We start from the raw sequence: 14,868 nt of genomic DNA on the forward strand, positions 1-14,868 counted from the left end.
CAGAGGATGGTTTCGATCCATCGACCTCTGGGTTATGGGCCCAGCACGCTTCCGCTGCACCACTCTGCTGAATGAGTCAATATTAGCTTTCTAGTTTACATCAATTTAGCCTTTTATTAAAATTTACCAACTAAGCAACCCAGTTAAATGTAGAGTGTCACACGCAATATAACATATTGATGTAAACCCCAATGTAATTTTTCAATCGTATTTGACCTTTTTGTTACTCAGTTCATACAACATTATAGTAGTATTCAGAAATCTTATCAACACAAAAGCTATAAATTGGTAGCATTTGAAAATACTGTTATTTGTGTAGATTGTATGTTGTGTTAGTAGTTCAAACAAACTACATAACTTTAATGTTTCATAAACACGCAGTTCCACTATACTCATGTTTTGATTAAATTATCAATTATATATGTAATAAACCCATTCTTGAAATTGCGGCAATAAAAATTTGCATCGATTCATGCTGTTGATCATCTGCAACTTTTACCTGAATTGATAAGCATTGATTTGAAAGGCCGTTATCGGACATTGTGTTCGACTCTAGCAACAGAACAGCTTTGCATCACTCAATCCAGTAAAAGCAAAATCTGATGTGACCTGGATTCGAATCAGGGTTGCCACGGCCACAACGTGGAGTACTAACCACTATACGATCACAGCTGGATAAGTAGCAGAGGATGGTTTCGATCCATCGACCTCTGGGTTATGGGCCCAGCACGCTTCCGCTGCGCCACTCTGCTGAATGAGTGAATATTAGCTTTCTAGTTTACATCAATTTTACCCTTTTTTAAAATTTACCAACTAAGCAACCCAGTTAAATGTAGAATGTCACACGCAATATAACATATTTTATGTAAACCCCAATGTAATTTTTCAATCGTATTTTGACCTTTTTTTACTCAGTTTATACAACATTATAGTAGTATTCAGAAAACTTATCAACACAAAAGCTATAAATTGGTAGCATTTGAAAATACTGTTATTTGTTGAGATTGTATGTTGTGTTAGTAGTTCAAACAAACTACATAAATACATAACTTTAATGTTTTATAAACACGCAGTTCCACTACTCATGTTTTGATGAAATTATCAATTATATATGTAATAAACCCACTATTGAGATTGCGACAATAAAAATTTGCATCGATTCATGCTGTTGATCATCTGCAACTTTTACCTGAATTGATAAGCATTGATTTGAAAGGCCGTTATCAGACATTGTGTTCGACTCTAGCAACAGAACAGCTTTGCATCATCCAATCCAGTAAAAGCAAAATCTGCTGTGACCTGGATTCGAATCAGGGTTGCCACGGCCACAACGTGGAGTACTAACCACTATACGATCACAGCTGGATAAGTAGCAGAGGATGGTTTCGATCCATCGACCTCTGGGTTATGGGCCCAGCACGCTTCCGCTGCGCCACTCTGCTGAATGAGTCAATATTAGCTTTCTAGTTTACATCAATTTAGCCTTTTATTAAAATTTACCAACTAAGCAACCCAGTTAAATGTAGAGTGTCACACGCAATATAACATATTGATGTAAACCCCAATGTAATTTTTCAATCGTATTTTGACCTTTTTGTTACTCAGTTCATACAACATTATAGTAGTATTCAGAAAACTTATCAACACAAAAGCTATAAATTGGTAGCATTTGAAAATACTGTTATTTGTTGAGATTGTATGTTGTGTTAGTAGTTCAAACAAACTACATAACTTTAATGTTTCATAAACACGCAGTTCCACTACTCATGTGTTGATTAAGTTATCAATTATATATGTAATAAACCCACTATTGAGATTGCGACAATAAAAATTTGCATCGATTCATGCTGTTGATCATCTGCAACTTTTACCGGAATTGATAAGCATTGATTTGAAAGGCCGTTATCGGACATTGTGTTCGACTCTAGCAACAGAACAGCTTTGCATCACTCAATCCAGTAAAAGCAAAATCTGCTGTGACCTGGATTCGAATCAGGGTTGCCACGGCTACAACTTGGAGTACTAACCACTATACGATCACAGCTGGATAAGTAGCAGAGGATGGTTTCGATCCATCGACCTCTGGGTTATGGGCCCAGCACGCTTCCGCTGCGCCACTCTGCTGAATGAGTCAATATTAGCTTTCTAGTTTACATCAATTTAGCCTTTTATTAAAATTTACCAACTAAGCAACCCAGTTAAATGTAGAGTGTCACACGCAATATAACATATTGATGTAAACCCCAATGTAACTTTTTAATCGTATTTTGACCTTTTTGTTACTCAGTTCATACAACATTATAGTAGTATTCAGAAAACTTATCAACACAAAAGCTATAAATTGGTAGCATTTGAAAATACTGTTATTTGTGTAGATTGTATGTTGTGTTAGTAGTTCAAACAAACTACATAACTTTAATGTTTCATAAACACGCAGTTCCACTATACTCATGTTTTGATTAAATTATCAATTATATATGTAATAAACCCATTCTTGAAATTGCGGCAATAAAAATTTGCATCGATTCATGCTGTTGATCATCTGCAACTTTTACCTGAATCGATAAGCATTGATTTGAAAGGCCGTTATCGGACATTGTGTTCGACTCTAGCAACAGAACAGCTTTTCATCACTCAATCCAGTAAAAGCAAAATCTGCAGTGACCTGGATTCGAACCAGGGTTGCCACGGCCACAACGTGGAGTACTAACCACTATACGATCACAGCTGGATAAGTAGCAGAGGATGGTTTCGATCCATCGACCTCTGGGTTATGGGCCCAGCACGCTTCCGCTGCGCCACTCTGCTGAATGAGTGAATATTAGCTTTCTAGTTTACATCAATTTTACCCTTTTTTAAAATTTACCAACTAAGCAACCCAGTTAAATGTAGAATGTTACACGCAATATAACATATTTTATGTAAACCCCAATGTAATTTTTCAATCGTATTTTGACTTTTTTGTTACTCAGTTCATACAACATTATAGTAGTATTCAAAAAACTTATCAACACAAAAGCTATAAATTGGTAGCATTTGAAAATACTGTTATTTGTGTAGATTGTATGTTGTGTTAGTAGTTCAAACAAATTACATAACTTTAATGTTTCATAAACACGCAGTTCCACTACTCATGTGTTGATTAAGTTATCAATTATATATGTAATAAACCCACTATTGAGATTGCGACAATAAAAATTTGCATCGATTCATGCTGTTGATCATCTGCAACTTTTACCTGAATTGATAAGCGTTGATTTGAAAGGCCGTTATCGGACATTGTGTTCGACTCTATCAACAGAACAGCTTTGCATCACTCAATCCAGTAAAAGCAAAATCTGCTGTGACCTGGATTCGAACCAGGGTTGCCACGGCCACAACGTGGAGTACTAACCACTATACGATCACAGCTGGATAAGTAGCAGAGGATGGTTTCGATCCATCGACCTCTGGGTTATGGGCCCAGCACGTTTCCGCTGCGCCACTCTGCTGAATGAGTCAATATTAGCTTTCTAGTTTACATCAATTTAGCCTTTTATTAAAATTTACCAACTAAGCAACCCAGTTAAATGTAGAGTGTCACACGCAATATAACATATTGATGTAAACCCCAATGTAATTTTTCAATCGTATTTGACCTTTTTGTTACTCAGTTCATACAACATTATAGTAGTATTCAGAAATCTTATCAACACAAAAGCTATAAATTGGTAGCATTTGAAAATACTGTTATTTGTGTAGATTGTATGTTGTGTTAGTAGTTCAAACAAACTACATAACTTTAATGTTTCATAAACACGCAGTTCCACTATACTCATGTTTTGATTAAATTATCAATTATATATGTAATAAACCCATTCTTGAAATTGCGGCAATAAAAATTTGCATCGATTCATGCTGTTGATCATCTGCAACTTTTACCTGAATTGATAAGCATTGATTTGAAAGGCCGTTATCGGACATTGTGTTCGACTCTAGCAACAGAACAGCTTTGCATCACTCAATCCAGTAAAAGCAAAATCTGCTGTGACCTGGATTCGAATCAGGGTTGCCACGGCCACAACGTGGAGTACTAACCACTATACGATCACAGCTGGATAAGTAGCAGAGGATGGTTTCGATCCATCGACCTCTGGGTTATGGGCCCAGCACGCTTCCGCTGCGCCACTCTGCTGAATGAGTGAATATTAGCTTTCTAGTTTACATCAATTTTACCCTTTTTTAAAATTTACCAACTAAGCAACCCAGTTAAATGTAGAATGTCACACGCAATATAACATATTTTATGTAAACCCCAATGTAATTTTTCAATCGTATTTTGACCTTTTTGTTACTCAGTTTATACAACATTATAGTAGTATTCAGAAAACTTATCAACACAAAAGCTATAAATTGGTAGCATTTGAAAATACTGTTATTTGTTGAGATTGTATGTTGTGTTAGTAGTTCAAACAAACTACATAAATACATAACTTTAATGTTTTATAAACACGCAGTTCCACTACTCATGTTTTGATGAAATTATCAATTATATATTTAATAAACCCATTATTGAAATTGCGACAATAAAAATTTGCATCGATTCATGCTGTTGATCATCTGCAACTTTTACCTGAATTGATAAGCATTGATTTGAAAGGCCGATATCGGACATTGTGTTCGACTCTAGCAACAGAACAGCTTTGCATCACTCAATCCAGTAAAAGCAAAATCTGCTGTGACCTGGATTCGAACCAGGGTTGCCACGGCCACAACGTGGAGTACTAACCACTATACGATCACAGCTGGATAAGTAGCAGAGGATGGTTTCGATCCATCGACCTCTTGGCTATGGTCCCAGCACGCTTCCGCTGCGCCACTCTGCTGAATGAGTCAATATTAGCTTTCTAGTTTACATCAATTTAGCCTTTTATTAAAATTTACCAACTAAGCAACCCAGTTAAATGTAGAGTGTCACACGCAATATAACATATTGATGTAAACCCCAATGTAATTTTTCAATCGTATTTTGACCTTTTTGTTACTCAGTTCATACAACATTATAGTAGTATTCAGAAAACTTATCAACACAAAAGCTATAAATTGGTAGCATTTGAAAATACTGTTATTTGTTGAGATTGTATGTTGTGTTAGTAGTTCAAACAAACTACATAACTTTAATGTTTCATAAACACGCAGTTCCACTACTCATGTGTTGATTAAGTTATCAATTATATATGTAATAAACCCACTATTGAGATTGCGACAATAAAAATTTGCATCGATTCATGCTGTTGATCATCTGCAACTTTTACCTGAATTGATAAGCTTTGATTTGAAAGGCCGTTATCGGACATTGTGTTCGACTCTAGCAACAGAACAGCTTTGCATCACTCAATCCAGTAAAAGCAAAATCTGCTGTGACCTGGATTCGAATCAGGGTTGCCACGGTCACAACGTGGAGTACTAACCACTATACGATCACAGCTGGATAAGTAGCAGAGGATGGTTTCGATCCATCGACCTCTGGGTTATGGGCCCAGCACGCTTCCGCTGCGCCACTCTGCTGAATGAGTCAATATTAGCTTTCTAGTTTACATCAATTTAGCCTTTTATTAAAATTTACCAACTAAGCAACCCAGTTAAATGTAGAGTGTCACACGCAATATAACATATTGATGTAAACCCCAATGTAACTTTTTAATCGTATTTTGACTTTTTTGTTACTCAGTTCATACAACATTATAGTAGTATTCAGAAAACTTATCAACACAAAAGCTATAAATTGGTAGCATTTGAAAATACTGTTATTTGTGTAGATTGTATGTTGTGTTAGTAGTTCAAACAAATTACATAACTTTAATGTTTCATAAACACGCAGTTCCACTACTCATGTGTTGATTAAGTTATCAATTATATATGTAATAAACCCACTATTGAAATTGCGACAATAAAAATTTGCATCGATTCATGCTGTTGATAATCTGCAACTTTTACCTGAATTGATAAGCATTGATTTGAAAGGCCGTTATCGGACATTGTGTTCGACTCTAGCAACAGAACAGCTTTGCATCACTCAATCCAGTAAAAGCAAAATCTGCTGTGACCTGGATTCGAACCAGGGTTGCCACGGCCACAACGTGGAGTACTAACCACTATACGATCACAGCTGAATAAGTAGCAGAGGATGGTTTCGATCCATCGACCTCTGGGTTATGGGCCCAGCACGCTTCCGCTGCGCCACTCTGCTGAATGAGTGAATATTAGATTTCTAGTTTACATCAATTTTATCCTTTTTTAAAATTTACCAACTAAGCAACCCAGTTAAATGTAGAATGTCACACGCAATATAACATATTGATGTAAACCCCAATGTAATTTTTCAATCGTATTTTGACCTTTTTGTTACTCAGTTCATACAACATTATCGTAGTATTCAGAAAACTTATCAACACAAAAGCTATAAATTGGTAGGATTTGAAAATACTGTTATTTGTTGAGATTGTATGTTGTGTTAGTAGTTCAAACAAACTACATAACTTTAATGTTTCATAAACACGCAGTTCCACTATACTCATGTTTTAATTAAATTATCAATTATATATGCAATAAACCCATTCTTGAAATTGCGGCAATAAAAATTTGCATCGATTCATGCTGTTGATCATCTGCAACTTTTATCTGAATTGATAAGCATTGATTTGAAAGGCCGATATCGGACATTGTGTTCGACTCTAGCAACAGAACAGCTTTGCATCACTCAATCCAGTAAAAGCAAAATCAACTAAGATTTACCAACTAAGCAACCCAGTTAAATTTAGAATGTCACACGCAATATAACATATTGATGTAAACCCCAATGTAATTATTCAATCGTATTTTGATCTTTTTGTTACTCAGTTCATACAACATTATAGTAGTATTCAGAAAACTTATCAACACAAAAGCTATAAATTGGTAGCATTTGAAAATACTGTTATTTGTGTAGATTGTATGTTGTGTTAGTAGTTCAAACAAACTACATAATTTTAATGTTTTATAAACACGCAGTTCCACTACTCATGTTTTGATTAAGTTATCAATTATATATGTAATAAACCCACTATTGAGATTGCGACAATAAAAATTTGCATCGATTCATGCTGTTGATCATCTGCAACTTTTACCTGAATTGATAAGCATTGATTTGAAAGGCCGTTATCGGACATTGTGTTCGACTCTAGCAACAGAACAGCTTTGCATCACTCATACCAGTAAAAGCAAAACCTGCTGTGACCTGGATTCGAACCAGGGTTGCCACGGCCACAACGTGGAGTACTAACCACTATACGATCACAGCTGGATAAGTAGCAGAGGATGGTTTCGATCCATCGACCTCTGGGTTATGGGCCCAGCACGCTTCCGCTGCGCCACTCTGCTGAATGAGTCAATATTAGCTTTCTACTTTACATCAATTTAGCCTTTTATTAAAATTTACCAACTAAGCAACCCAGTTAAATGTAGAGTGTCACACGCAATATAACATATTGATGTAAACCCCAGTGTAACTTTTCAATCGTGTTTTGACCTTTTTGTTACTCAGTTCATACAACATTATAGTAGTATTCAGAAAACTTATCAATACAAAAGCTATAAATTGGTAGCATTTGAAAATACTGTTATTTGTTGAGATTGTATGTTGTGTTAGTAGTTCAAACAAACTACATAACTTTAATGTTTCATAAACACGCAGTTCCACTATACTCATGTTTTGATTAAATTATCAATTATATATGTAATAAACCCATTCTTGAAATTGCGGCAATAAAAATTTGCATCGATTCATGCTGTTGATCATCTGGAACTTTTATCTGAATTGATAAGCATTGATTTGAAAGGCCGATATCGGACATTGTGTTCGACTCTAGCAACAGAACAGCTTTGCATCACTCAATCTAGTAAAAGCAAAATCAACTAAGATTTACCAACTAAGCAACCCAGTTAAATGTAGAATGTCACACGCAATATAACATATTGATGTAAACCCCAATGTAATTATTCAATCGTATTTTGACTTTTTTGTTACTCAGTTCATACAACATTATAGTAGTATTCAGAAAACTTATCAATACAAAAGCTATAAATTGGTAGCATTTGAAAATACTGTTATTTGTTGAGATTGTATGTTGTGTTAGTAGTTCAAACAAACTACATAACTTTAATGTTTCATAAACACGCAGTTCCACTATACTCATGTTTTGATTAAATTATCAATTATATATGTAATAAACCCATTCTTGAAATTGCGGCAATAAAAATTTGCATCGATTCATGCTGTTGATCATCTGGAACTTTTATCTGAATTGATAAGCATTGATTTGAAAGGCCGATATCGGACATTGTGTTCGACTCTAGCAACAGAACAGCTTTGCATCACTCAATCTAGTAAAAGCAAAATCAACTAAGATTTACCAACTAAGCAACCCAGTTAAATGTAGAATGTCACACGCAATATAACATATTGATGTAAACCCCAATGTAATTTTTCAATCGTATTTTGACCTTTTTGTTACTCAGTTCATACAACATTATCGTAGTATTCAGAAAACTTATCAACACAAAAGCTATAAATTGGTAGGATTTGAAAATACTGTTATTTGTTGAGATTGTATGTTGTGTTAGTAGTTCAAACAAACTACATAACTTTAATGTTTCATAAACACGCAGTTCCACTATACTCATGTTTTAATTAAATTATCAATTATATATGCAATAAACCCATTCTTGAAATTGCGGCAATAAAAATTTGCATCGATTCATGCTGTTGATCATCTGCAACTTTTATCTGAATTGATAAGCATTGATTTGAAAGGCCGATATCGGACATTGTGTTCGACTCTAGCAACAGAACAGCTTTGCATCACTCAATCCAGTAAAAGCAAAATCAACTAAGATTTACCAACTAAGCAACCCAGTTAAATTTAGAATGTCACACGCAATATAACATATTGATGTAAACCCCAATGTAATTATTCAATCGTATTTTGATCTTTTTGTTACTCAGTTCATACAACATTATAGTAGTATTCAGAAAACTTATCAACACAAAAGCTATAAATTGGTAGCATTTGAAAATACTGTTATTTGTGTAGATTGTATGTTGTGTTAGTAGTTCAAACAAACTACATAATTTTAATGTTTTATAAACACGCAGTTCCACTACTCATGTTTTGATTAAGTTATCAATTATATATGTAATAAACCCACTATTGAGATTGCGACAATAAAAATTTGCATCGATTCATGCTGTTGATCATCTGCAACTTTTACCTGAATTGATAAGCATTGATTTGAAAGGCCGTTATCGGACATTGTGTTCGACTCTAGCAACAGAACAGCTTTGCATCACTCATACCAGTAAAAGCAAAACCTGCTGTGACCTGGATTCGAACCAGGGTTGCCACGGCCACAACGTGGAGTACTAACCACTATACGATCACAGCTGGATAAGTAGCAGAGGATGGTTTCGATCCATCGACCTCTGGGTTATGGGCCCAGCACGCTTCCGCTGCGCCACTCTGCTGAATGAGTCAATATTAGCTTTCTACTTTACATCAATTTAGCCTTTTATTAAAATTTACCAACTAAGCAACCCAGTTAAATGTAGAGTGTCACACGCAATATAACATATTGATGTAAACCCCAGTGTAACTTTTCAATCGTGTTTTGACCTTTTTGTTACTCAGTTCATACAACATTATAGTAGTATTCAGAAAACTTATCAATACAAAAGCTATAAATTGGTAGCATTTGAAAATACTGTTATTTGTTGAGATTGTATGTTGTGTTAGTAGTTCAAACAAACTACATAACTTTAATGTTTCATAAACACGCAGTTCCACTATACTCATGTTTTGATTAAATTATCAATTATATATGTAATAAACCCATTCTTGAAATTGCGGCAATAAAAATTTGCATCGATTCATGCTGTTGATCATCTGGAACTTTTATCTGAATTGATAAGCATTGATTTGAAAGGCCGATATCGGACATTGTGTTCGACTCTAGCAACAGAACAGCTTTGCATCACTCAATCTAGTAAAAGCAAAATCAACTAAGATTTACCAACTAAGCAACCCAGTTAAATGTAGAATGTCACACGCAATATAACATATTGATGTAAACCCCAATGTAATTATTCAATCGTATTTTGACTTTTTTGTTACTCAGTTCATACAACATTATAGTAGTATTCAGAAAACTTATCAACACAAAAGCTATAAATTGGTAGCATTTGAAAATACTGTTATTTGTGTAGATTGTATGTTGTGTTAGTAGTTCAAACAAACTACATAACTTTAATGTTTCATAAACACGCAGTTCCACTAGTCATGTTTTGATTAAGTTATCAATTATATATGTAATAAACCCACTATTGAGATTGCGACAATAAAAATTTGCATCGATTCATGCTGTTGATCATCTGCAACTTTTACCTGAAATGATAAGCATTGATTTGAAAGGCCGTTATCGGACATTGTGTTCGACTCTAGCAACAGAACAGCTTTGCATCACTCAATCCAGTAAAAGCAAAATCTGCTGTGACCTGGATTCGAATCAGGGTTGCCACGGCCACAACGTGTAGTACTAACCACTATACGATCACAGCTGGATAAGTAGCAGAGGATGGTTTCGATCCATCGACCTCTGGGTTATGGGCCCAGCACGCTTCCGCTGCGCCACTCTGCTGAATGAGTCAATATTAGCTTTCTACTTTACATCAATTTAGCCTTTTATTAAAATGTACCAACTAAGCAACCCAGTTAAATGTAGAGTGTCACACGCAATATAACATATTGATGTAAACCCCAGTGTAACTTTTCAATCGTATTTTGACCTTTTTGTTACTCAGTTCATACAACATTATAGTAGTATTCAGAAAACTTATCAATACAAAAGCTATAAATTGGTAGCATTTGAAAATACTGTTATTTGTTGAGATTGTATGTTGTGTTAGTAGTTCAAACAAACTAAATAACTTTAATGTTTCATAAACACGCAGTTCCACTATACTCATGTTTTGATTAAATTATCAATTATATATGTAATAAACCCATTCTTGAAATTGTGGCAATAAAAATTTGCATCGATTCATGCTGTTGATCATCTGCAACTTTTATCTGAATTGATAAGCATTGATTTGAAAGGCCGATATCGGACATTGTGTTCGACTCTAGCAACAGAACAGCTTTGAGTCACTCAATCTAGTAAAAGCAAAATCAACTAAGATTTACCAACTAAGCAACCCAGTTAAATGTAGAATGTCACACGCAATATGACATATTGATGTAAACCCCAATGTAATTATTCAATCGTATTTTGACTTTTTTGTTACTCAGTTCATACAACATTATAGTAGTATTCAGAAAACTTATCAACACAAAAGCTATAAATTGGTAGCATTTGAAAATACTGTTATTTGTGTAGATTGTATGTTGTGTTAGTAGTTCAAACAAACTACATAAATTTAATGTTTCATAAACACGCAGTTCCACTAGTCATGTTTTGATTAAGTTATCAATTATATATGTAATAAACCCACTATTGAGATTGCGACAATAAAAATTTGCATCGATTCATGCTGTTGATCATCTGCAACTTTTACCTGAATTGATAAGCATTGATTTGAAAGGCCGTTATCGGACATTGTGTTCGACTCTAGCAACAGAACAGCTTTGCATCACTCAATCCAGTAAAAGCAAAATCTGCTGTGACCTGGATTCGAATCAGGGTTGCCACGGCCACAACGTGGAGTACTAACCACTATACGATCACAGCTGGATAAGTAGCAGAGGATGGTTTCGATCCATCGACCTCTGGGTTATGGGCCCAGCACGCTTCCGCTGCGCCACTCTGCTGAATGAGTCAATATTAGCTTTCTACTTTACATCAATTTAGCCTTTTATTAAAATTTACCAACTAAGCAACCCAGTTAAATGTAGAGTGTCACACGCAATATAACATATTGATGTAAACCCCAGTGTAACTTTTCAATCGTATTTTGACCTTTTTGTTACTCAGTTCATACAACATTATAGTAGTATTCAGAAAACTTATCAATACAAAAGCTATAAATTGGTAGCATTTGAAAATACTGTTATTTGTTGAGATTGTATGTTGTGTTAGTAGTTCAAACAAACTAAATAACTTTAATGTTTCATAAACACGCAGTTCCACTATACTCATGTTTTGATTAAATTATCAATTATATATGTAATAAACCCACTATTGAGATTGCGACAATAAAAATTTGCATCGATTCATGCTGTTGATCATCTGCAACTTTTACCTGAATTGATAAGCATTGATTTGAAAGGCCGTTATCGGACATTGTGTTCGACTCTAGCAACAGAACAGCTTTGCATCACTCAATCCAGTAAAAGCAAAATCTGCTGTGACCTGGATTCGAATCAGGGTTGCCACGGCTACAACTTGGAGTACTAACCACTATACGATCACAGCTGGATAAGTAGCAGAGGATGGTTTCGATCCATCGACCTCTGGGTTATGGGCCCAGCACGCTTCCGCTGCGCCACTCTGCTGAATGAGTCAATATTAGCTTTCTAGTTTACATCAATTTAGCCTTTTATTAAAATTTACCAACTAAGCAACCCAGTTAAATGTAGAGTGTCACACGCAATATAACATATTGATGTAAACCCCAATGTAACTTTTTAATCGTATTTTGACCTTTTTGTTACTCAGTTCATACAACATTATAGTAGTATTCAGAAAACTTATCAACACAAAAGCTATAAATTGGTAGCATTTGAAAATACTGTTATTTGTGTAGATTGTATGTTGTGTTAGTAGTTCAAACAAACTACATAACTTTAATGTTTCATAAACACGCAGTTCCACTATACTCATGTTTTGATTAAATTATCAATTATATATGTAATAAACCCATTCTTGAAATTGCGGCAATAAAAATTTGCATCGATTCATGCTGTTGATCATCTGCAACTTTTACCTGAATCGATAAGCATTGATTTGAAAGGCCGTTATCGGACATTGTGTTCGACTCTAGCAACAGAACAGCTTTGCATCACTCAATCCAGTAAAAGCAAAATCTGCAGTGACCTGGATTCGAACCAGGGTTGCCACGGCCACAACGTGGAGTACTAACCACTATACGATCACAGCTGGATAAGTAGCAGAGGATGGTTTCGATCCATCGACCTCTGGGTTATGGGCCCAGCACGCTTCCGCTGCGCCACTCTGCTGAATGAGTCAATATTAGCTTTCTAGTTTACATCAATTTTACCCTTTTTTAAAATTTACCAACTAAGCAACCCAGTTAAATGTAGAATGTTACACGCAATATAACATATTTTATGTAAACCCCAATGTAATTTTTCAATCGTATTTTGACTTTTTTGTTACTCAGTTCATACAACATTATAGTAGTATTCAAAAAACTTATCAACACAAAAGCTATAAATTGGTAGCATTTGAAAATACTGTTATTTGTGTAGATTGTATGTTGTGTTAGTAGTTCAAACAAATTACATAACTTTAATGTTTCATAAACACGCAGTTCCACTACTCATGTGTTGATTAAGTTATCAATTATATATGTAATAAACCCACTATTGAGATTGCGACAATAAAAATTTGCATCGATTCATGCTGTTGATCATCTGCAACTTTTACCTGAATTGATAAGCGTTGATTTGAAAGGCCGTTATCGGACATTGTGTTCGACTCTAGCAACAGAACAGCTTTGCATCACTCAATCCAGTAAAAGCAAAATCTGCTGTGACCTGGATTCGAACCAGGGTTGCCACGGCCACAACGTGGAGTACTAACCACTATACGATCACAGCTGGATAAGTAGCAGAGGATGGTTTCGATCCATCGACCTCTGGGTTATGGGCCCAGCACGCTTCCGCTGCGCCACTCTGCTGAATGAGTCAATATTAGCTTTCTAGTTTACATCAATTTAGCCTTTTATTAAAATTTACCAACTAAGCAACCCAGTTAAATGTAGAGTGTCACACGCAATATAACATATTGATGTAAACCTCAATGTAATTTTTCAATCGTATTTGACCTTTTTGTTACTCAGTTCATACAACATTATAGTAGTATTCAGAAATCTTATCAACACAAAAGCTATAAATTGGTAGCATTTGAAAATACTGTTATTTGTGTAGATTGTATGTTGTGTTAGTAGTTCAAACAAACTACATAACTTTAATGTTTCATAAACACGCAGTTCCACTATACTCATGTTTTGATTAAATTATCAATTATATATGTAATAAACCCATTCTTGAAATTGCGGCAATAAAAATTTGCATCGATTCATGCTGTTGATCATCTGCAACTTTTACCTGAATTGATAAGCATTGATTTGAAAGGCCGTTATCGGACATTGTGTTCGACTCTAGCAACAGAACAGCTTTGCATCACTCAATCCAGTAAAAGCAAAATCTGCTGTGACCTGGATTCGAATCAGGGTTGCCACGGCCACAACGTGGAGTACTAACCACTATACGATCACAGCTGGATAAGTAGCAGAGGATGGTTTCGATCCATCGACCTCTGGGTTATGGGCCCAGCACGCTTCCGCTGCGCCACTCTGCTGAATGAGTGAATATTAGCTTTCTAGTTTACATCAATTTTACCCTTTTTTAAAATTTACCAACTAAGCAACCCAGTTAAATGTAGAATGTCACACGCAATATAACATATTTTATGTAAACCCCAATGTAATTTTTCAATCGTATTTTGACCTTTTTGTTACTCAGTTTATACAACATTATAGTAGTATTCAGAAAACTTATCAACACAAAAGCTATAAATTGGTAGCATTTGAAAATACTGTTATTTGTTGAGATT

At 35.0% G+C, this 14,868-nt stretch overlaps 21 non-coding genes across 21 annotated transcripts; all 21 read right to left on the reverse strand.

Annotated features, from left to right (window-relative positions):
- Window positions 1-680: 680 nt before the first annotated feature.
- On the reverse strand, window positions 681-752 carry Trnam-cau (transfer RNA methionine (anticodon CAU)). Its single transcript has one exon. It is a non-coding gene; the product is annotated as a tRNA-Met (tRNA).
- A 618-nt stretch (window positions 753-1,370) lies between these two features.
- Window positions 1,371-1,442, reverse strand: Trnam-cau (transfer RNA methionine (anticodon CAU)). The gene has a single exon. It is a non-coding gene; the product is annotated as a tRNA-Met (tRNA).
- Window positions 1,443-2,052: 610 nt separating this feature from the next.
- Trnam-cau (transfer RNA methionine (anticodon CAU)) lies at window positions 2,053-2,124 on the reverse strand. The gene has a single exon. It is a non-coding gene; the product is annotated as a tRNA-Met (tRNA).
- Window positions 2,125-2,736: 612 nt separating this feature from the next.
- Trnam-cau (transfer RNA methionine (anticodon CAU)) lies at window positions 2,737-2,808 on the reverse strand. Its single transcript has one exon. It is a non-coding gene; the product is annotated as a tRNA-Met (tRNA).
- A 531-nt stretch (window positions 2,809-3,339) lies between these two features.
- Trnah-gug (transfer RNA histidin (anticodon GUG)) lies at window positions 3,340-3,411 on the reverse strand. The gene has a single exon. It is a non-coding gene; the product is annotated as a tRNA-His (tRNA).
- A 691-nt stretch (window positions 3,412-4,102) lies between these two features.
- Trnam-cau (transfer RNA methionine (anticodon CAU)) lies at window positions 4,103-4,174 on the reverse strand. Its single transcript has one exon. It is a non-coding gene; the product is annotated as a tRNA-Met (tRNA).
- Window positions 4,175-4,713: 539 nt separating this feature from the next.
- On the reverse strand, window positions 4,714-4,785 carry Trnah-gug (transfer RNA histidin (anticodon GUG)). The gene has a single exon. It is a non-coding gene; the product is annotated as a tRNA-His (tRNA).
- Window positions 4,786-5,475: 690 nt separating this feature from the next.
- Trnam-cau (transfer RNA methionine (anticodon CAU)) lies at window positions 5,476-5,547 on the reverse strand. The gene has a single exon. It is a non-coding gene; the product is annotated as a tRNA-Met (tRNA).
- A 530-nt stretch (window positions 5,548-6,077) lies between these two features.
- On the reverse strand, window positions 6,078-6,149 carry Trnah-gug (transfer RNA histidin (anticodon GUG)). The gene has a single exon. It is a non-coding gene; the product is annotated as a tRNA-His (tRNA).
- An 8-nt stretch (window positions 6,150-6,157) lies between these two features.
- Window positions 6,158-6,229, reverse strand: Trnam-cau (transfer RNA methionine (anticodon CAU)). The gene has a single exon. It is a non-coding gene; the product is annotated as a tRNA-Met (tRNA).
- Window positions 6,230-7,246: 1,017 nt separating this feature from the next.
- Trnah-gug (transfer RNA histidin (anticodon GUG)) lies at window positions 7,247-7,318 on the reverse strand. The gene has a single exon. It is a non-coding gene; the product is annotated as a tRNA-His (tRNA).
- An 8-nt stretch (window positions 7,319-7,326) lies between these two features.
- On the reverse strand, window positions 7,327-7,398 carry Trnam-cau (transfer RNA methionine (anticodon CAU)). The gene has a single exon. It is a non-coding gene; the product is annotated as a tRNA-Met (tRNA).
- A 1,991-nt stretch (window positions 7,399-9,389) lies between these two features.
- Trnah-gug (transfer RNA histidin (anticodon GUG)) lies at window positions 9,390-9,461 on the reverse strand. Its single transcript has one exon. It is a non-coding gene; the product is annotated as a tRNA-His (tRNA).
- An 8-nt stretch (window positions 9,462-9,469) lies between these two features.
- Trnam-cau (transfer RNA methionine (anticodon CAU)) lies at window positions 9,470-9,541 on the reverse strand. The gene has a single exon. It is a non-coding gene; the product is annotated as a tRNA-Met (tRNA).
- Window positions 9,542-10,638: 1,097 nt separating this feature from the next.
- Window positions 10,639-10,710, reverse strand: Trnam-cau (transfer RNA methionine (anticodon CAU)). The gene has a single exon. It is a non-coding gene; the product is annotated as a tRNA-Met (tRNA).
- Window positions 10,711-11,807: 1,097 nt separating this feature from the next.
- On the reverse strand, window positions 11,808-11,879 carry Trnam-cau (transfer RNA methionine (anticodon CAU)). The gene has a single exon. It is a non-coding gene; the product is annotated as a tRNA-Met (tRNA).
- A 612-nt stretch (window positions 11,880-12,491) lies between these two features.
- Trnam-cau (transfer RNA methionine (anticodon CAU)) lies at window positions 12,492-12,563 on the reverse strand. Its single transcript has one exon. It is a non-coding gene; the product is annotated as a tRNA-Met (tRNA).
- A 612-nt stretch (window positions 12,564-13,175) lies between these two features.
- On the reverse strand, window positions 13,176-13,247 carry Trnam-cau (transfer RNA methionine (anticodon CAU)). The gene has a single exon. It is a non-coding gene; the product is annotated as a tRNA-Met (tRNA).
- A 531-nt stretch (window positions 13,248-13,778) lies between these two features.
- Trnah-gug (transfer RNA histidin (anticodon GUG)) lies at window positions 13,779-13,850 on the reverse strand. The gene has a single exon. It is a non-coding gene; the product is annotated as a tRNA-His (tRNA).
- An 8-nt stretch (window positions 13,851-13,858) lies between these two features.
- Window positions 13,859-13,930, reverse strand: Trnam-cau (transfer RNA methionine (anticodon CAU)). Its single transcript has one exon. It is a non-coding gene; the product is annotated as a tRNA-Met (tRNA).
- A 611-nt stretch (window positions 13,931-14,541) lies between these two features.
- Trnam-cau (transfer RNA methionine (anticodon CAU)) lies at window positions 14,542-14,613 on the reverse strand. The gene has a single exon. It is a non-coding gene; the product is annotated as a tRNA-Met (tRNA).
- Between the last annotated feature and the right edge of the window lie 255 nt (window positions 14,614-14,868).

The sequence above is a fragment of the Clavelina lepadiformis genome, chromosome 9, assembly GCF_947623445.1.
Source record: "Clavelina lepadiformis chromosome 9, kaClaLepa1.1, whole genome shotgun sequence".
Classification (NCBI taxonomy): domain Eukaryota; kingdom Metazoa; phylum Chordata; class Ascidiacea; order Aplousobranchia; family Clavelinidae; genus Clavelina; species Clavelina lepadiformis.